The sequence below is a fragment of the Passer domesticus genome, chromosome 19, assembly GCF_036417665.1.
Source record: "Passer domesticus isolate bPasDom1 chromosome 19, bPasDom1.hap1, whole genome shotgun sequence".
In the NCBI taxonomy this organism is placed as follows: domain Eukaryota; kingdom Metazoa; phylum Chordata; class Aves; order Passeriformes; family Passeridae; genus Passer; species Passer domesticus.
The window spans coordinates 6,607,208-6,628,700 of NC_087492.1; the positions used below are offsets into that span (position 1 = coordinate 6,607,208).

At 44.5% G+C, this 21,493-nt stretch overlaps 1 protein-coding gene across 11 annotated transcripts in view; it reads left to right on the forward strand.

Moving 5' to 3' along the window:
* The window catches only part of MYL10 (myosin light chain 10), a 92,247-nt gene that overhangs the window by 8,745 nt on the left and 62,009 nt on the right, over positions 1-21,493 (forward strand). Inside the window, exons 2-4 of one of the 11 annotated variants that reach the window (XM_064394632.1) lie at positions 5,590-5,716; positions 5,938-6,032; positions 7,491-7,700. The exons of 8 other annotated variants lie outside the window; for them this stretch is intronic. The gene's annotated coding sequence lies outside the window, so the exon portion shown is untranslated. The remainder of the gene's footprint in view (positions 1-5,589; positions 5,717-5,937; positions 6,033-7,490; positions 7,701-21,493) is intronic. 2 more of the 11 variants (XM_064394634.1, XM_064394633.1) reach the window with 2 other exon arrangements.

Here is a 21,493-nt window from a genome sequence, read left to right on the forward strand (position 1 = left end):
AGCTGACATTCTGGAGCATCTCCTTGGCTTTAGTACCTCTGTGTCTGCCACTGTCCATGTACTTGTGTGGTGCCAAGAAATTCAGGTGGTGATGGGACAGTTATGGACTGTTAGGGGGTTCTGAATTGACTTAAACTCCTTAATAATTAGTACTGCCAGGAGGGCAGACAAGAGGAAAAGCAGAAGTTAACTCAGTTCTCATTTGCTAGAGGGTTTACCAGCTCCTTACAGAATATATTCACTCTGGTGTTTACCATTATAATGCTGTCTGCAATTTCCCGGGCACCTTCCTCTTTAGGATCAGTCTGGTTTTCAAGTACAGGCCCACACTCATTTCCCTCCTGACCTGAGCTGTTGTCTCCATTTGGTAGATGCTGATGCAGAGTTGCAAATAGGTGAAGCCACTCATCAGGCTCACTCATTGTCAGCTGTCTGGGACAATCTTCCCTTGATGACACTCATTGCACAAAGACCCTTCACTCCTCCTCTTTGATACTTTAGTCTTTTGGGAGAACTAGAAATTATCAATGCCAGACTTCAGTGAGTTGAAAATGGACATTTCAGACTTTTAAATAACACTGTCTTTGAAGCCTTGATCTCACTTGTTCCTTCTTAGGACAGGAACCTACAGCTTTCAGAGCCCAGTTCTCCCTTCAGCAAAGTCAGTCCCAGTAAAAGCTGACACTGTATCCATCACTACCTGCCTTAAAGAAGGTTTCTCCATATTGAGTCAGCGGGCTGGACAGCTTGGAAGTTTGCTTTACTGAACTGTACACAAGTCTTTTGAACAGAGACTGTTGGTGGGCTGGGAGGGCTTGAGGATGGTTCAGTCCAGTGTCTGTCCAACTTCTCCACCTGTAGGAAGGTAGAGGAAAATTCTTTGGGGTTCTCAAAAAGACTGAAACCCCTCACTTTTTCCAGGAAAGAGCGGGTTCATGTGTATTGCACTGCTGGTTGGGCATTTCTGGGTACTTCTCCTTTCCTCTGAGTGCTGCCACCCAGCAGCCTTGGCTGGCTGGTAGCTCCAGCAGCTCACCCTCAGCTGGAGTGTCTCCTCTTGACTGAGAGGGTGGCAGACCTCAAGGACAGGAAGGGAATGCTGCAGAATCATCACCTGCTACAGCCATGGCTGCCTGCAGGACACACAAGAAGGGAGTGAGGGAGGGTCTTTGACTTCCCAAAGCAAACCTGACAAAACTGTGGAGAGAGAGGAGAATCACAAGGAGAAAAGGCAGGTAGAGGAACTAAAACTGGTGGTTTGGGTCTCTACACAGCCCAAGAGAAACCACAGTGCTTTTCTTCTGACAGTGGCTCCCTGTGTATAATTGTGGTCCTGAAACACTGGGGATTTGAAGCTGCATGCAGGAAGATACAGGAGGCAACCCTGACATTGTAGAGTATGTATGTGGTCCTTGCTGAAAAAGTGTATGAGGCAAAAATAAGTGAATGTAACAGATTTTTTTTCCTTTGACTAGATCTTGCTGGTTTTGCCATCTCACTTCTAGACTTGCCATATACAAAAAATTCACAGACTTGTAGGATGGTTTGGATTGGCAGGGACCTTTAAAGATCATCTAATTCAACTCTCCTGCCATGGGCAGGGACCACCTGTGCTAGCTCAGGTTGCTCAAAGCCCATCCAACCTGGCCTTGAACACTTTCCTTGATGGAGCATCCACAACTCCCCTCTGGTTTCCAAACCCAGGCCCACAGCTGTGGTACCACCTCAGCAGGCAGTGGCACAGGGCTGTTCAAGGGGCTCCATGACCACAGCTGATCTGTGGGTACCCAGTGCCATGGGACACACGGAGCCGTGCTGCAGGAATGGGCATTTGGCTCTGCTCCTCTCACCTGACTACCTTCCCCCCCTAGAGTGTGACTGGCACTGCTCAGCTTCTGTGCCCACAACCTGGGCATGTTTCCAGCCCATTATTAGTCACCTTATGTCCATGCTCTTGAGATAACTGCCCCAGTCTTCCCTTATCTTTTTTCCTTTATCTTATGTTATTTGGAAGGCAAACTTTGCGAGAATGATCATGTCTAGCTTAAATTTGTTCATTGCATAGTGCATAAGAAGCATTAATAATAGCAACAGTATAATAAATCACAGCATCACAGTAACACATGAGTTAATGTTCCCTAAAATCCTATGTCAGCTTACTGAATTACAAGCAAACATATTTGATACATGAACTAAAAGACTCATGTACTTGCCAAGGCTCAAGGCCAGTTCACAGATTTACTTCTCTCTCTGACACTGCTGCTCATTGTATTATCTCCCACAACAGTGTAGAGTGGTCATTGTTTCCCTATACCTGGTGCTAGAGATGTTAACAGCTACAAGAAATGCACCTGAAGAAGAGCTAGAACTTGGTTTAAAGGAAGCACTAGTTTTAAAGAAGTTTTGTGTATTTAATGTTTTAAAGTTTGGCTTTGGGATGTCAGCATTTTGGAATTGTAGAAGGGGGCCTTACATATTTCATCCACTCAGAAAGGAATTTCAAATTTCTACTGGTATAAACCACTGTAACTCTGCTGATTTGAAAGAGGAAGGAGACAAGAAGGATGTCCTGGCAGGGGGTAGGTTAATCCCCCTGGGGTTGTCAGACTGATGAACTATTCCCTGTTTTGCTACAGATTTCTTGTGTGACCTTGGGCAAATCACTCTCCCTCTCAATATCACAGTTTCCCATCTGTAAACTGGTGAGAGCAACAACCGCCCTGCCCCAGAGGGGTGTTTGGAGGATAAATATGTTACAGGCTTGGAGCTGCCGGAGCACAATAGTGACAGGGTTCCGACAAATCCTGAAGATAGATAGAAGCTGACAATCAGGCAGACTGCTATTAGCAGCTGATTCATTTTCTCTGCTTAATGCATATTTTTAGCAGGCTGTTATTGACTAGACAGGCATACAAGTCTGTCAATTAACAATGTTATAATAAACTAAATCTCTGCACCAGTAGCCTTCGCAGGGTGAATTCAGAACTCCCCAACCCTGTGGCACCACACCTGCAATACTAATAAAGGGTGAAGCTTTTGCTGAAAGTCAAGTGGAGATGCCATGTGCTGTGTCCAGGCACAACGGGCATTTCCACCGAGGGGTTCTGAGCAGCTTCATGTGCAGTACACTGACAGTTAAGGAGTCTTAGGTGGCCATGGATTTATTACAATGTGTTCATAGGAACACAATTGTCAAGGAACCATTTCAATACAATCATGACCAGACATTCCAGTGATTGGTGCTTAGAGCCCCTCTTGCAAACTGCAATATGATCAGGGAACACTGCTTAATTGTATTTCTTTTACAAAGTGATGAAATGTAAAGCTCTGCTCCCAGCTCGCTGGCTGGCACAGGAGTCTCAGCAAATATGTGATTCTCACACTGCAGCTGGACTCTAATGACATGAAAGGTGCTAATGCAATGCAACTGGAACCTTTAATTATCCTGGTGACTAATAGGAAATCTCTCAAAGGGTCCAGGAGAAAGGGCCTTATTCTTCACTGAGAGTTCTCTGAACTGTGCTTAGAAACGGGGACGGACAAATGGCAAATCTAAATAGACCTGAGTCCCAGAGCTGCAGTGTCTGGCAGAGGGTTTCTCCTTCCTTTGGCAATTAGCTTGTCAGACATTGTAAGTAGAGAGAGGGAGAATAACACTGGACCATTACTGAGCTACAACAATTGGTACCTAAACTTGTTCCACATCCAGCAGGTAACTGGCTAAACCTGCTGATGAAACAAAAAGACCTGGATTGACTTTGAATGTGTTTGTGCTCAAGGAAGAGAAAGAGTGACAGACAGACAGCTGTCTCCCACTTCCTAATTGAGTGGTGACTGTCAGATCTTAATGTACCTTGGGGATCATTTCTGTTTGATACAGACTTTCAGATCCTATTTCTTAAACATTCTTTATCAAAAATCTTTTTATTGCTGAAGCATCCAAGTTGAAAACCATGCAGGCCACATTGCCTGGATTTTATGGAGAAATGCACAATGTATGTAGGGTTGGGTAGTTTGTCACGTTCCTCAGTGCTATTGCTGCCTGCTTTTCAGACTGATGCAGATTCAGCCTTGTGTCACCATCAGCTACATCAATTTTTCTCCACTAATTATGTCAACCATGGATAGAAAGAGAACAAGGGCTAATATGACTTATATGATATTACCTGGCAGCTCAGAGGTAGGAGTAGTCTGCAGACATAAGAGGAAAACTGTGTCTGTGTCTTTATTCACCCTTTCTCTCAAGTCCTTGACAAAACTTGGCAGTGCTGGATAATACACATCAGTTACAGGGATTTTAAGGACAGAATAAATCACTTTCCTGAAGAAATTAAAAAATCAATGCCATTATTCAGACCATGGAATTTAATCCATGCCCCAGATATTACAGAAGTTAGGGAGCTGTTGAGCTGCTGAAGGAGCCCTGGTGGTGCTGAGAGCATTAGGGGTCAAGGCAGAGAGACAAATGCAGATCAAGCCTTGCCTCTCACATCGTGTTCTTGTGGCTGGCAGTTGCACTGCAGCAGTGCAGTGTGTGTGTGAGTGTGTGAGTGTGTAAGGCAGTGTGTGAGTGTGTGCGAGGGTGTGTGAGTGTGCAGCTGTGTGCACATTCGTGTCTGTGCATGGACTAGTTCACTGCCAGGTTCACAGCTGTGCCATGCAAGGCATGGCCTTGGATTTCTCAGGCGAAAATGCTGCTGCGTTCCCTTAAACTAAAGCAAACCAGAATAAGAGATTCCCTGTGCATTCAAAATCACCTTTTACCAGCCAGTTCTAGTCATGAGCCCCCCAAAATGCAGAAGGAGCTCCATCAGTGCCTTTGAAGCCTGTAAATGTATTGTTGCTGCCACCATGCAAGCCCAGGCAGTCCCAAGTCTGTTACTTCTCTCTGTTCCTGCTCTTCTGGTTAAATGCACCTGGGAATAAGTAATTGTTAATATAATAAAAAATTCATCATAAACAAATGGGATGGGCAAGCCAGCTGAGCAAATGGTGGGGAAATGAGTTAAAAAACTCTGGGATTGATATAATTGGTAGTGCACTTCTCGGGATGAAAGCTGCGTATTTTATATGAAAGTAGAAGAAGGGACAGGCACTGTGTGTACCTGGAGAGAGAGAAAGCATTCCATGTGTAACTGTGGCTTGGCAAAAGCATGGGCACTGTTGTTAGAAACACACAGAACAGATCACTGGCAGAGCAGAGGAGTGATGTGATAAGAAATTTAAAGGCCAATTTTAAATCTCTCGCAGCGATCTCTGATTTACATCAGTGCAAACAAGGGCAGAGACATGGCCTAAGTCAGAGCTGTAGGCATTGTTCAAATGTCTCGGTTGTTTTGTTTTTGTTTTGTTTCCTATATAGATAAAAGATAAAGAAAGCATATATTCTTTGTTAAATAGTGCTCAGTGCTAAGGGACTTTCCAGGTCCTAAAGCTGAGGCGGAACGAGTTTGCTTACATGTGGAATTGCAGCTGATCCAAGAGCACAGAAAATAAACAGTGCATGTTCCTCCATCCCTTGAACCCTGTGAGCTACTTTTGCGGTTATCATTCCCTTTGCTGTTGCCTTATCTCTTGCCATGTTTACAGGATTCACCTTGTCTGCTGCCCAGAGCCTCCTGCCAATCACAGAGGATCTGGGAGCACAGGGAGAGAGAGGTTGGATAAGTGCAGCCCTTGGAGTGGCGGCGGCACTTTGATAGCACCAAACACCACGGTGAGGGGACAACAAATGCAATGTCAGTGGGACTGTGCAGGACTGGGAATTAAGGAGCCCTGCTGTAACGGTGTGCTGAGCAGGGAGGCCATTAACCAGGGGGAGTGTGTGCATGGGAGACCCACTGAGGTATCTGATACTCGATGTTGCTGCGGGTTTCCAGACAGACTCAACTGCAGCATGATTAGATTTAGACCATTTCTTCTTTGTCGTTCCATTAGCAAGCAATAAAGCATGATGAATGTGCATGAGAAAAACTAGATCTGGGCTCTAAGGCAGCCAATCATCTCTGCAAACCTCGACCCTTTCAGGGCAGGTAAGAGACTTCAACCACTGCCTTGCTGCTTTTTTTTATTTCCTCAGAGACAGTTGTTATTATGGATGTCCAGCATTTGCACCATGGTGGAGTTCCCCACTGGTGGCAGCCTCTTCCAGACTGTTGGCCAACCTCTGTTACCATTCTGTCACTCCTGTCATGGTCCCAAATGGATAATGCACACACCAAGCTGTAAACACATTTCTTAGCAATTAAGTGTCCTGACTAGAAAACAACCCAATGGCAATATTACATAAATTTAAGTTGCCCAGGAGGTAATCCCATTTTCTTATTTGGCTGCCTATCACTTTATAATTGAATGTCAAGAAGTTCTTGTCATAGCTGCACGTTACATTTGTGTAACCACGAAGCGGCCGCCAAATGGCTGCAAGTCAAGAAGCACACTGAGCCTAATCCTAGGAACTACAGAGCCAGTCAACCCAAGCAGTATTTGGTAACCCTAAAATAACTCTGAGAAGTTAAAAGTGAAAAATATCTGCTAAGATAGAAATATGTTCTACGTTGTAAACAAAAGTGAAAAAATGCAACTTGTAAATGTTTGCCTGAAGATCTCTGGGTGCTGCTGGGTGTTCTGCATTTTGTGTTTGTAACAAAGAACATTCTCCAAGCAGCCTGAACCTCTGCAGCATTGCTCTTGTACACCATGCCATTTGGATTTCTTTTTGGATTGCAAACTTTTCTGTTGTTTGCTTAAACACCTAGCTATTGACATAAGTAATTTAGCTGAAAATTTCCACTTTCCTGGGAAAAAAGTCCTTCAAAGGCTGCTTAAGTGCTTAAAACCGTGGCCTCAATACTTTCCCAAGGTTGCAAAACACAGAGGAAAATAACCCAAACCCCTTTAATTTAAATTGGAAGTTACAATTTTTTCTCAGTCTCATGATTTTTGGTGAGCTTGACCCATTTAGAATGCTTCAGCTTTGCCATTCCCCATAATGTAGACAGCCCCTGCAAGATGGGTCCAAACAGCCTCTTAAAGGTAATTTATTAGTTCTCCCTTCCATTGCCCTCACTTTTGTTAAATGTATTTAATTCATTAATTTACCTGGTCTTTCTGCCTGTAATTTTTTTTCTTTTTAGAAATACTCAGGGATTTAGGGCATCAAAAAAATATTCTTAATTTTTAAAACTGAAAGATGAAAACCAGCATAATGAACTTGCCACTTCCTTAAAGTTCTGGTAACTTGGGTGTGATCTGATGGTACAGAATGATTCATGGGATAAAATTATAGACTTATGCAGGTGTGTACAAGAGCCTGGGTGGGGTGTAGTCAAACAGGGAATTTTATATGTCAATAAACATGGGCATGTGGTATAAAGAAACTGTACTGCCTTCAAAAAACCCTTATTTTATTTTATTTTATTTTTATTTGATAAGGACAAATTGAATGACCAGAATGGCCAAATATAGACATTGCTTTTCTCTTCTTCTGGCAGAGTCCAACAGAGACAGATAAAACTGTGTACCTCTGAGCAGGTGGAACCTGGGTCTGATTCTTAGCAAATGTGCAGCTCATGCCTAGATACTCATTCCTGAAGTCTGGATGGATTTTATTAGAACTGGATGATGTGGAAGAGCCTAAGCTGAGGCAAACCTTCCTCTGCAGAGTGTTTCTGGGGCTTTCTCCTTGCTCTGCCATTGCCACAGTGAGTGTCAGTCTTGTTCTGGGGAGCCCCATCTCACCTGGCTGCTGGACCAAGAGAAAAAGCTCTGCCCTTGTGAGCAGGGAGCTGCAATCTCACACCTGATCAGTGCCAGATACAGTGAAGGTCAGAAGGCCAAAGGTTGAGAAATCTGGCTTGCAAAGCAAATAGAAATGTTTCTGTTTGCAGACAGAAATGCTGACTGTACACAGAGCCACAGGAACTTCCAAACCACAAGAATTGCCTCTCACTGCTTCCCTCTTCATCTTCTTTTCCTCCACCACCAACCTTTTCTCTTTCTTGCTGCTGTTGGCCTGAAATTCTTCTTGCCTGAAGCCCCTGCTGTCTGAGACAGCCTACACATGTCTGCCTGAACTCCTCTGCTGCTTTCAGACTTTGTTAGAAAAGAGATTTTTGAAAAAGAGACACGAACTTGGAAGCTGGTATAAAGTTATACAGCTCTGCTGAAATCAGGGGAGTTAGGCAAATAAGAATTTTTCAAATGTTTTACTTTTTTTTCCTTCATGCAGTTTCTCTCTCTATGGTTTGTTATCATTCAGCTCTACAAAGCTTTGTTTAACTCTAGGAAAGGCCATAGGAGTTGGAATTAGATCCACTTTTGTTTGTACAGGAGTGTGTGGCTAAGGCTGGGCCTTTGAAAAGGGTGCATTATACACTCTGGAGGTTTGGGGAGATTATTGTAACTATTGCTTGAGGGTCAGACAGTACCAGACTCATTTTCTTGTAATATCTTACTCCACAGACAAGTCCCATTTGCCACAGTAAAGGAGTATCCATAGGAGTATCTTTCCTGAGGAAGGATGTCACCTGTGCTAAGAGAACTCTAAGAGAGGTGTGTTTTATGGGATGCACGGGGCCACAGATAGTTCTTGTGTATTAACTATTATCCCCCTGTACTCCAACACTCTCCAGATCATGGCTAGAGCTGTATGTTGGGCCTTGGGAGTTCATGAGCTCCTTAGCAAGGAGGTGACAGAAAATTACTCTACTTTGTACCACCCAGGTGTAGTTTCTGGGCTCTTGACAAAGTTGGGCTGGGTGGAGGAGTGTGTTCACCTACAGCAGCAGATCAGCATTTCCTGATACCTGAATGCCTTCTGCCAGGAGAAGGAGAAGAGATGTGGTGAGGACACAAGTTTAGAGGTACAGATCTCTTCACATGTCACTGCTACCAGCCCAGCATACATCCAGCATAAGTCTATTCATGTGAGCATAAAGCCCACCCCAGACTGTCCGAAAAATAAAATCAGAATGCAGTACTTTCTCTGCGTAAATAGCTAGCAATTCCTGAGGAAATGGGTCCCAGATTTCCCTATGAATTGGGGCCTTAAGTTCTGACATAGGGAGCTATTCATGGAGGAAATTCTAATTGAGTCAGGTTGTGCTTTTTCCACAAATTGTTTACCCACTGTCTGGGTCTTTGCTGGGTTCCTGAAGGGACCTGTGTTGCACCCAGGTGCTGTGGGGGTAAGATGTGGGGGCAGATTTAGGTGAGACCTCTTTGCAAGCAGAAGTCAAATTCTAAGGGTAGGAAACGTGTCTATGGTCCATAAGAGGGAAAGATCATATGGTCACCATCTGGGGCTCAGGGATGGCTCTCTGCACTGAAATAGCAGTTGCTGTGCCTTGCTGTGTTTCCACAACAGCAACCAAATTGGTGACATTGGAGAAAATTAATGCCACCTGTCCACTAATTTCCTGATTATTTGCTATACATGCTCCAGTGTTTTTAAGAAGAGAGACTGCAACATAATGGATCTGTAATCTCATCTCTGACAGGTTTGTGTTGAAGTCAGTGGAGTTATCCTGGTGTAATCTAAGTTAAAAGGCAGAAATAGGCCCTGTACTCTGTGTTGAAATTCTCTCATGAAACGTTTCCCAGAAATATCAAAGAATATTAAAGTTCTTTGGGAGCAGGGACTCTCTCATACTGTGTGTGAACAGTGGCCAACACAATGGGGCTTGCTTTTGGCAGAGACCTCTAGGAGCTGCAGCAGTGCATGTAGTAACACCTAACTACACCTCCAAGACATGGTGCAGGGAAGTACATCGTGTTAACTCAGTTGAGTGCCTGCCTAACCTGTGATTTAGAGGGGCCCCTCCCTCAGTGTTCAAAGGAGGAAATGAAATCTTCCCCAGGGAAGAAGGATTCCGACCTTTCAGGGTCTGTGTGTATCGGCTCCGGGGGAGGAGCAGCAATGAGGACGCTTGGGTTCAGTTCCCCAGTTTGGCTAGCTGGCCTTTGGCAAATCACTTAATTACTCTGGTTTACAATTGCCCAATTGTCATAATAACTCTTTTCTTTCCCATAGCAGGGTGGGGATGGACAGAAGGAAAGCACATTCTTCCTACTTTTATGATTACAGAGTGCTTTAAAGTGCTCTGGAGAAAGGGCAAAGGGGCAGGAACACACCACGTCCATCTCTGCTAGCTGGTCCCTAAAAGCATTCACTAACAGGGCAGGCTTGCTCACTGCCTTCAGTGGTAACTCTGCAAGGACACAGTTGCTTAAGGAGACCTTTTCCAAAGCATCCCAATGAGCATCCCAAATCCCTTTGAAAGTGAAGGAATCTCAGACTTTTCAGTGCAGAAATATACCTGAGCCCACATTGCATTTGAAAACATCTGCATCAAATTTTCCCCATGTGAAGAGTGTGAAATTTTAGGGCCATCAATTGATTCAAGGAATTTAACACTCATAATAGTAAAAGCTAGAAAATGAACATCCCATAACTAACATGTCACTGAGCAGAGAAGATTTCTCTTTATTGTAAAGATCATATCAAAACCCTCCACAGACTTGCCTGATTCACTAGCCATGAAATCTTGGTCTCATCCTTTGATCTTTCTTCAGATACTACTTTATGTAAGAATAAGGCAGACTGCCTTGGCATGCCTCCAGCAGGGAGACACTAAGGGAATTTCAGTGCTTCTCTGGGTAATTAGCCACTTGCAGGACCCCAGAGAAGTGTAATCCAGAGTTTGCCTTCACTACATCCATTCCTCTGAAAGCCTGGATCTTGGGCTTTACTTCAGCACTGTGACTTGTGAGGCTGACAGAGATTTCTAATTCCAAATTACAATAAACTTCCTTCAAGGCCCAGTTCTCATGGAAGAGCCGTTGTGTGGAGACAGGTGAACAGTGTCTAAGGAGGTGTGTAGACACCTAAAGTATTGGATGCTATGGAAGTATTAACTTCCTTCTTCTCTTAATTCACTCCATGGGCTGCACATGAGTGTCTCAGGAATGGAAAAGCAGAGAAACTGTCTGTGGCAAAAGCTGCATTCCATACCCTGAACTTCCAGCTTGCCTCTAAGTTATTTTGCTTTCTTGCTGTATATCTAACTCCCAGGAAAGATCTTGCTGATTCAGCCTGAACCCTTTTCTGTTGAGTCACCTCCTTTAGCTTCCAAATTAAAAGGCCAATAATTGCCCGTATATGAAGATTTAGACAATTGCTGCCTTTTAACCTCAGCATGAGCTGTATGTGAATTTCCTACTGTTCTGTGTGAAAAGCCTAATTTAGGAGAGATTGTAGTTGGAGAACAAACTATTGGATGAGCTGTTCTTCCCTCCATACATGGAGCCAAGGCTCCAGACATCCAGGTCTGCATTCCACACCGAAGACTTCTCAGCACAGCTAGGATGTGATGCCAGATCCCAGCTGCAGCTAGGAGCAGGAATGTGTCTAACATCAGGCAAAGGACAACCTGGCCCTTTTTGCTGTGAGCTCTTTCCATCTCACATCTTCCATCCAGTGCATGCTGACCCCCTCTGCCTTTCTGAGCCCCAAATATCAGAGCTGCCCTAGAACTTTGCTGAGCCCAACACAAATCAGTTCTCAGGAGCAGCATCTGCCTCCTCTGGCTGTCCTCCTGGGTAATCTGACAGTGCTTCCCCTTCCCAGGTCTCTGCCTTTCCTTCCTGTGCTCTCAAGCCCTGTGCTGTGATCACTTCCTCCTGCTAGAGCCTGATTCCTCTTGCTTCTACTCTTGTCAGCCAATATTTATTGTTCTCAAGGGACACTGATGCAGAACATGAACCTCCTTCTATGACCCCTTCACTCTCTTGCTGCTGCCTTGTGTTGGGGCAGGCAATGCTGTCATCTCTAATGGGAAGTGGGAGGAAGGACGTGCTTAAAACACGGAACAAAGAAGAGTTCCAGTTTGAGTTTGTACCTTATTTCTCTCTGCCTGTGTTCCCGGATCAAATTAACACGTGGCATTTCTCTTCCTGCCCTTGGTGCTATGCAGACAAGGGAGGCAGGGTGGTGTATTAGGGTCATGGCAGGGTGCAGCAGGCACTGTCTGCTCCCAAAGACACGGGGAACTGACAGGGATAATGTGGCTGCAAGGTCAGGGTCCTCACCAGCCAGGGCCCACCCCACAGCCCTCAAGGGAGGCAGGCAGGGCTGGCCTGGGAGTGGCAGCCAACCTCAGCCTGGATTCCAGAGCATCAGACAATTTTGTGGAGATGAGGCAGGTCCGACCTCAAGCCAGGAAGTGAATCCACAGGTCAGGATCAGGCCTAGCAAGGCTAATAATGGGCAGGCACAGCCCAGTTATCACCAGGCAGGTCCATAGTGATGAGCTTGGCCTGAGGTCAAGCTGGGAAATTAGTGGATCAAGATCAACAAGGTCCCTGGACAGGCACAGGCACCTCTGTGTGTGAGCTGGGGACAGGCACTCAGCATTGCTCGTTGCGTGGCTAAAGACCCAGGGCTGAGCTTCAGTGAGGCTCCTGACCATGGGCAGAGGGTGGAGGCTGCAGGTCGGACTGATTAGGGCCATTAAAACTTACTAGTGCTCTCAGATCCCTCATAGACAGGGCTCTATATATTTCTGGTGCTGCCACTGATTTCCAGGTGATCTTGAACAAATCCCCTCTTCTGTGCTTCTCCATCTTACCATCTTTAAGCTGGGAGGATGTCCAGGACTGTCTTCTTCTCCAAAGCTTCAAATTAGTAAATAGGAGCAGTGAATGTAGCATTATTTTTCAGTATGCTTGTAATTGCAAGATGTGCACCTATTAGCAGCATGGGAATCACAGTAGCTCCACCACACAAGAATCTTTTATTGTTCACATGAGTAGCTTCTCATATTTTCCTCTAACAAGCTTCTGAGTATTTCCGGCAGAATTCCTGTGAGATTAAACATCATATAAAATGTATTTGTCTCACGCAAGATATGACTTGCTTTTGAACCATCAGCAATCATCCCAGCAATTGCTAGGATACAACTGCATTTTTTTTATTGTTATTACTATTTTTCCATTTTCTGTCCTGGATCTTGTAAGCCACCAGTCCTATCACTAATTATGCTAACAAGGTCCTGAGGTTGATTTAGAGGCTCTGTTATAATGCCAGCCTCTCAGTTTACATCTCAAGTATCGGCATGTTTATTGTAGATGTCTGTTAAGAGAAGCTACTTTTTCCAGGCTTGTATGAGGAGTGAGAGCAGGAGCCACAGTTGGGGGGGAGTACTGCAAAATGACACACAGAAATGAGAAAAAGCAAATTTCTACATCCTTCTGGTAAAAGAACTGACACTGCCACGGCACACAGGGTTTGTCTGGAGCTTCTCATGGACACCTAATGTTCAATATTGTACAATTTTCCCCCAAATACAGACCAAACAGACTCCTGAAAGAAGAGTTCACTCCTGAGGGCCAGCCCCCCGTTTGGTGTGTTGATAACTTCTCAGGGCTGATGTGTGTATTAGTCACCCTTGCTGGTTCATTGCTGATCTGAACGACAGAGGTTAAATAATTGCAAAAGCAGGGCTGATGTCATCATGGCGCCTGACTGGAGCTGCTGCTTGGAACTGCTGAGGGAGATGGATTTGCTTTGCTTTTGCCCAGGAATTGGTCACACTGGGCAGTGGTTCTCACCCTCCCTCAGCCCTGCAGTCCAGTGCACAGTCTGAGTGCCTGAGTCACCCCCACCTTCCCCAGGAGCTCACCAACAGCACCGTGAGGAGCTCAGCTGGACACAGCAGCTTCCCTCTGCCCTCCTCCTCCTCCCTGCTTCTCCCTATTCCTCCCAGTCTACAGTGATCCTGGGGACTTCTGAAAATCAGATGTATGAACCAGGCCCTCCTGTGTATGCTGTACCAGGTGTTCAGGCCCAGCACACAAGTCAGGATCTGTTTTGTTGTGTGTACATGGAGACTTTGCTTGTACAGACCTGTTCTACTGACCATGTCATGTGTGTATCACAGATAGCTGGGCATGTATCATGTAACCATGTGAGCGTAGATGGGCCTTTTTAACTTACTGTTAACACTGAGAACATGTCTTGGCTCTGTATGAGACATAAAAACTAAAGACAGAGCCTGCCCTAAAGAGTTTGTACTCTAAATGTCAGACAGAGAAAAGACAGGATGCACTGTGGTGAGAGAGACTTCTGATGTGTTTGTAATTTAAATAGGAAAAACCCCCTAAACTTGCTTCACAGGAAAAGAGTGTATGCCTGTTTGTTTTTAAGAGGACTTGAGAAAAGAAAAAGTAACAGTTTTATGACAGTTTGCTGGGGGAGAGGCTTCTTTTAACACCTGCACTGAAGCTCAGGAGAAGGAACTAGGTGTACACGCCTGTGTGGTCTGGAGTGTCTGTGCCTATTGTTCCTCTGTTCTCTGAGTGAAATTCAGTTCTTGCTTCTGAGGGCACAACTCGTAGCTGACACCAGGGCTGCCTTTATTGGCACATGTGCCAATCCCTTTACTCCTTGAGCTCTTCCCTGTGGCTCTGTTGCGTTTGCCTGCTCTGTGTCTAATCCCTGTCTTGTGTTGTGTTTTATGCTTTTAATGAGAAGGGATAGACAGCAAAGCAAAACTTTCATGCTGTGATCATAGAAGAGAAGCTATTTATTTCTGTGTTTCATGTGATGCCATGAAAACAGTCAGCAGTCTTACAGGAGAGCTCTGCAGCATCCACGGCACCTTTGCTGATGCCAGCTGACATTCCGTAGCACGTGCCCCTTGGACTGCTGCTCTGCATCCTCAGGCTGTGGAATCAGAAATTAGTAGTGCAAGGGGCCCCTTTTTATCCTTTTTTAGGTGCACAGGTTTCCAGGTCTAAAACTTCTTAGATTCTGACTAGGACTTGTCAACGTTTTTATTATACATGTACACATTTGTATTTTAGGAAAATGAAGTGCTGGGTGTGGGTATGTGCTAATGCTAAAAAGGAAACACAACCATATGAAGCTTCCTAAAGCCTTGTATTAAAATACCAGAAGGGTTTGACTGGGTTGTAGAGGTATGTGGAAAAGCCTTGGTCCACCTTGCTGCTATAAACAGACACTCCCCTGGATTTATTTCACAGTGGTCAAGACCACAGATGTAAGCAGGAAAGTCCTGTGGGCCACACCACCTCAGTGAGACTGTCACAGCTGGAGAGTCCCTTGTGACATTGGGATTTAATTTCACCCAGGAAGCTGTTTCAGGGTACCGGAGCCTGTCAGAAATTTTAATTCCCTCAGTGGTGTCTATCTTGTCAGCTGGAACCTTCAGGAGACAGTAAAGGCCCAAACCCCAGCTTGTTCAAACTGTCTTCACACTGGCTTGGTTTTACTGTGACAGAGACTCAGTTTCCCTGAATTCTCCTCCACAGCTCCAGAGGAAGTGTGAGCACAACTGGGGCTGTTTCTGTGGACAGAAACAGGATTGAACTCAGGATTCAGCAGGGTCCTGAAATTATGTGTGCATACAGGACTCCAGACCAATATACTGCAAATTTAGTACTAATTACAGCAGCAACATCCTGGGGGAGTAAAAAATAATGCAGTGATACCTCCAGAGCAAGGGGCAGGTCCCTGACCCCTCAGAGCTGGCCATTTCCAGCTGCTGTGCCAAAGTACAGCTGGTTTGGTGTGGTTATGGCAGAGAGCACACAACAGTCCAAAGTCCCTGTGGGAAGCTCTGGTTACAGCCCCTCATCCAGCTGAGCTGGATCTGCCCAGGAAAAGGTGGAACCAAACCCTCCTTGCCTGTGTCCAGCTGCAGCCTGGCAGTCAGACCCACTGTTCCACTTTGAGGGCAACCAAAGGAGCTTTGTGGCTGGGCTTAGCTGGGATCCAGGGCTGCTCTGGCCACTGCATCTCTTCTGCATCCTGAGCAGGATGATCATCCACCTTGGAAAGAACTACGTGATTAAGGGAAGAATGCCCTTTTGAAGGAGCAATTTAAAGAAATGTCATTTCCCTTAGCAAATCATCTATTTTTTTGGTCCTTATGTTCACATCCACTACCCTTGAATATACAATTCAGGCCTGTAGACTTCAATTTGTTACTGAAAATAGTGCTTATGACCAGTTTTGATACTTTTTCAATATATTTTTAAAGGAAGTCATAAGACTCTTTACATGAATAACTGGAATTAACCTTCATTTGTGCCTTAATTTGAAGTTCAAACTTAACATAATCAATATTTTGTGGTCTACTGCAATCTGTTCAAGTCCGTTTATCCAAGGAAATTATTTGTTCCCCTTCTGCATTTGAGGTAGAAGTGGACATAATTAATTCCACAAACTATAAGAAACTGAAAGAACCAGAACTCTGAATACAAAGCAATATACCAAGCCCAAATTCAATACCTGTGAAGTGCATGCACACCTCACTTGATTTTTAGCATATAATATACAAAGTGTTTCTCAGCAAAGTGTTGCAGTTCAGCTTTTGTACAATTTTAGCTCCTTTGTGAAGCCTGTTACCCCCCCGAGTGAAGGTGATTGTATCAGGTGAAAATGGTCACATTTGCTGACATCAGACACTGAATGACTGAACAGAGTTCATGTTGTTGTCATGAGGTGTTTTTGGATGAGCTACATTTATAACCACGTAATTTGAACCAATGTTTCATTGTAATTTACCCTCTAGAGAATTCATCATGTCATAAACTTCAGTAGGTACGAGATCAGTTCATTCTAATTTTAAGATTGTATCATAAGAAACATTTAGCGCGTTGTGAAATAAATCCAAGAGGCATTTAATCACCACAAGTCTGTCATGCTCATCTTTGTCATCCTTAACAAACTTAAAAACTGCAACTGGGCAATTCTCAGCTAATGTAAAAAGTAACATCTCGTGGCTTTAACTGCAAGCCAGACAGATGATCATCTTGTGGGGACATGCCTCAACATTTCTGTGCACTGGAGGTTGACAAAATGATAGAGCTTCCGTGAGGCTGACACTCTTGGCAGCTAAGGAGAAGTGATTGAAAACTTTGATTACACAGCTCTCAAGATCAAATGATTGTTTGATCAAATGCTTATTTATAAAATAATTTGCTGTGTTTTACAGAATATGAGGATGCTTATTTTGCTTCCAGCTAATTGCCCAGCTAATTTTCCTGTAATTTATTGATGGCAATGTGTCAAAAAACTAACATTAGTCTTATTAGACAACTGTGAATTACAAAGCTCAGACTATTTGACTTTTTCAATAATTCTCACATTTTCAGATTTTCTCATACAGTTTCACTGTTGCCTTCAAAAACAATAGAACAGATTTGTTTGTTACTGTACAGCTGAGAGAAAAATTATCAGAATACCTCATTATTTCCACAGTTTGAGAATTTGTGTGTGCAGAGCAATGCTAGTGCAAAATCACTTAGATCTAGTCAAACTTATTTTTGCATGTTGTGTTACTATGCTATGTTTAAAATTTGCAATTAATTTTTTTGAGAAAGCAGAAGTTCTTGCTTTTGAGTGAGTGGATGGAATTTGATCTCGTACAAAGTGGGCAGAAGATCTGAAACATTCTGCTCAGATATAGTTCCAGTTAAGTCAGTCAGCAGCATCCCTGTGGGAGTGAGTACCCACATTCAGTCTCCAGGTTGTTCTCAGCTCTCAGCCTCACTGTGGCAGAATCTCCAAGCAGTAAGAGCAGTGTAGGAGTTTACTCCATTCTCCCTTAGTTCTCCTGTAAAATTATAACTGGGTTTTTGTGCTAAACTCAAATGCAGCCATTTCCCTTTTGGTTTCCACCACACACTTCTGATTTTACTTTTTGTAATGATTTTAGAAGCTTGGTGCACACCAGCAATGCAATATAGAAAATCTTTTTATTGGGTAACACAGCAGCTGTTGTGCTCCAGAGCAAACTCAATTTCTGTTCTGCTAGGCTTCGACAACAATTTCTGAAAAGCTCTGGGAAGACCTTAACCTGGAAACATCCCTGCATCTGCTCTGTTCTGCCTCAAGATCTTGTGTTATAGCACTGTGACTTAGTCTGCACAAGGGATCTCCGAGGTCTCTCCTAATCCAAGTGCAATGATTCTTTCCACTGATCTTCTGCAATAAAAGTCATTAGTACCTGTATGCGGCTTAACAAAACTTTCAAACTCCATGGTGGCTTAGAAAAGTTCTGGTTCAACAGGAAGGTGAGTCCTCACTTTGGATTCCTCATTTAGCTTTTTACTTCCCAAGGGCTGGAGACAAAATTGAAGCTGGATATGCGAAATTTCTACCACAGTGGTGAGTTGGCCCCACAGCATCCCCTCAAGTTATCTGTGGAGAAACTGGAAACAGGACCCGGGGGGACCTTCTTTACAGGATTTGGGTTCCTGGATTGGCTTGATTTTGCTCAGACTTCTGATCTTTTGGGAAAACTGGGTCTGGGTGAGCTCAGCTGTACGTTCAGGTGTAGCATTATGTGTCATGCACATCTGATCAGATACATGGGTTTGTGTATTTTTTTTTCTCTTGCAGCTGGTAAAAATCAAAAGAGAGCAAAAAGAGACTGACAGCAGATGTAAGAACCCAAAGCATTTTGAAATGGGACAAACTGGGTGTGGGGAGAGATGTAAAATGGGGGCAAATGTGATAATTTCAGGGCTGTGCAAGAGCGGCAGAGAAACCCCTTGGGGGCAGGGGTAAAATCATCATTGCATTAAATGAATAGTCTGTTGTGATTGCTCTCTGATGCGAAATAGAGTGAAAAATGACAGGATTTTTCCCCTTTAATTTATTGGAAATGTGAATGACTCAGTCTTTCTTTAACTTATTTTGTATCTGGTTTATTCAGTGTGTGCTCTGGATAAACAGAGTTTTCTGTTTTCCTGCTCCTGGAGATTTTGATTATGCCTCACTTTTTTTCTTTTTTTTTTTTTATTTTTTTATTTTTTTCCTTTTTCAGAAAGCAGAGCTAACTCCACAACTTCTCAGAGTCACTCAAAAGGTTCTGCTCATGAGAACTGTATCCAAGCTTTTCTTCCCAGCTCCCTCCTGCATGTTCCCTGAAAAGCAAGAATTATTCCAAACCTTGCTAAGCTCCTGTCCTCTTGCCCAGCAAAGGATGTAGCTGCCTGCAGACATCGAAAGGCTGGGTTTGTGAATCAGCAGTGTGCTCTGAATAAACAGAGTTTTCTGTTTTCCTGCTCCTGGAGATTTTGCTTCTTGCCTCACTTTTTTTTTTTTCTTTTTAATTTTTTCCCTTTTTCAGAAAGCAGAGCTTTAGGTGAAAAGTAGCATTGGAAGGCTGGGTTTGTGCATCAGCAGTGCTCTGGTCAGCTGTGAGCCAGGCTGCAGCGCTCCTGGAGCTGGGCAAGGTGTGACTCCCGTGGCTCTCACAGAGGGAAGGTGACTCTGGGCCAGCCCTTGCTGTCCCCTCCAATGTGACAGAGCTGAACAAGCTCAGCAGCCCTAGAGCCTGTGTCCAGCTCTGATTTTTGGGGTAGAAATCAGACGACATGCAGCTTAAGGCCTGAGTTTGTGTTTAATTAGGGGATTATCTCAAATCTGAAATGGAGCTGCTTTGAAGCGTGTGAACCAAAGCTAGATAAAGACTCCCACAAACCCCTGCACACTGGAAATTTATAGGGTTCGCCCTGTATTTATTTGCTGTGGCTCAGTTGGAGGTGAAAGGTAGAGCTCAGCTGCCACAGCTGGACTTTTTTTTTTTTTTCGGTGCACGTTTCTTTCTGCAGGCTGCTCTAATTTGTTTGTTGAGCAGATCACCGGGAATCAGATTGGCCGGAGCTGGAATCGCTCCGCTCCCTTAGCAAACACACGAGGTCTGGAGAGGTGTCTGCCTGCATGGAACGAAACGAGCTGACTGGCACTTTAGCGTTCCCCTGTGTAGGAGCGTCTTAGGAGTAAGACACTTAATTATTATTAACATTCTAATTGGCCTGTGCGAGCGCGGGTGTGAGCGCGCGGTGCAGAGGATGCATTCCACACTTTCCCAACCTGAAATCAAGCAGAGAGCCTGCATCTCCTCAAATTCCTATCTCAGCCTTCCAGTAGCAAAACCCTAAGCGGACTAAACGTGAGGGGAGAGGGGAGGAGGGGAAAAAAAAAAAAAAAAAAAAAAAAAAAAAAAAAAAAAAAAGAAAAAAGAAGTAACTATTTTAAGGAAACATTGACGCGAAAAGAACACCCTGCGAAGGTCTGCAGATAAGAATGGCAAGAATCGTTCCCTCCGAGCGGTACAGCTCGTGCCATCCCTTAGCGGGAGACGCCGGGGTTTTAACCCAGGGCTCGTCCCGGCGCTGCCGCAGCGCCTCGCAGGCGGCTCCGCTCCTCGCCAGCGGCTTGCCACCACCTAGTGCCGTCGCTGGGAACTGCCCGGGCCCTGCCGCAGCCCTGCAGCCAGAACTGCTCCTCCAGCTCGGGCAGGAGCGGCCGCGGCAGCGGCTCCGGGCCGGAGCGCAGCGGGGCAGGCAGCGGCGATGCCCGCGGGGTTAGCGGGTGATGCCCTCGCACACTCCGCTCCTGGAAACCACACAGCGGCTGTAGTTCCCAGCAAGGGGCTTGCTTCAGTGTGTGACTGACTGTTCTGCAGGGTACAGGAGATTTTTTTGATGCATCCTTGGCTGTCTGATGGAGAACAAACGCTGTTTTTACAAACTCATGATTTAGAGAAACGCAAAAGAAACAGGTAAATTAAAATAGTTTCATCTCTGTGCAGGCCACCTCACTAAAAGACCTAATCTGACCATTCAGCTGTATTTACAGCTCTCTTCTGCTGAGATATACTAAAAACACAGCATTTTCTTCTGCATTTAATTTAACACTAATCCTAAAATCATCCCATCCTTGCACGCTGCAGGAATTGTTTCTACTACTTTTACCCTTGTTAAGACCAGCATTGCACACTGAGCTGTTTTTACAGAAATCAGGGAGACTTAACTACTCTCACAATCAAGTTCAGGGTGCCAGGATCTGATCTAAGGTCATCTTTCTAATGGAGTTAGTGCTGCTTCGGCAGCACCAGTTTTCTCTCTACATATTGCAAAAAAATATTGAACACAGCCTCTAAAAAGTGCTCAACAGCTGAAGTTCCCACCAAAGCCAGTGACTGTTGGATTTGTCCCACGTCAGTCCAGGCTCTGCTCATCATGTTTATTTGACAGGCAATAACCTTTTTATTGAACCCAGCACAGTACACTGATGATCCACTCGTCAGCAAATATGATTGCAATAATCACTCGGTATTTATTTAACAGCCAATTGCTGTCTTTTGGGAAAGAGTCAATTTACATAGTTCCAAATTAAAATTAATACATTTTGTAATGGTTATTTAATAAAGGCCAAGGTAGGGGGCTTGTCTGCTGGGAGAGGTGAGGGTGGGAGACCAGGAATCTGCATGTAGTACTTGGTTCTGCCACTGACTTGCTGGATGACCTTGGGCAAATCACTTTGCTGCCACATTCTTTTTATTCCCTTGTAAAACTGGTATAATAGTACCCTGGTGCCACGAAGCTTAATTACTGTTTGTAAAGGATTTCAACCTCCCCAGCAAGGGGCTGCATGAATTCCCCCACAGCAGCCTGC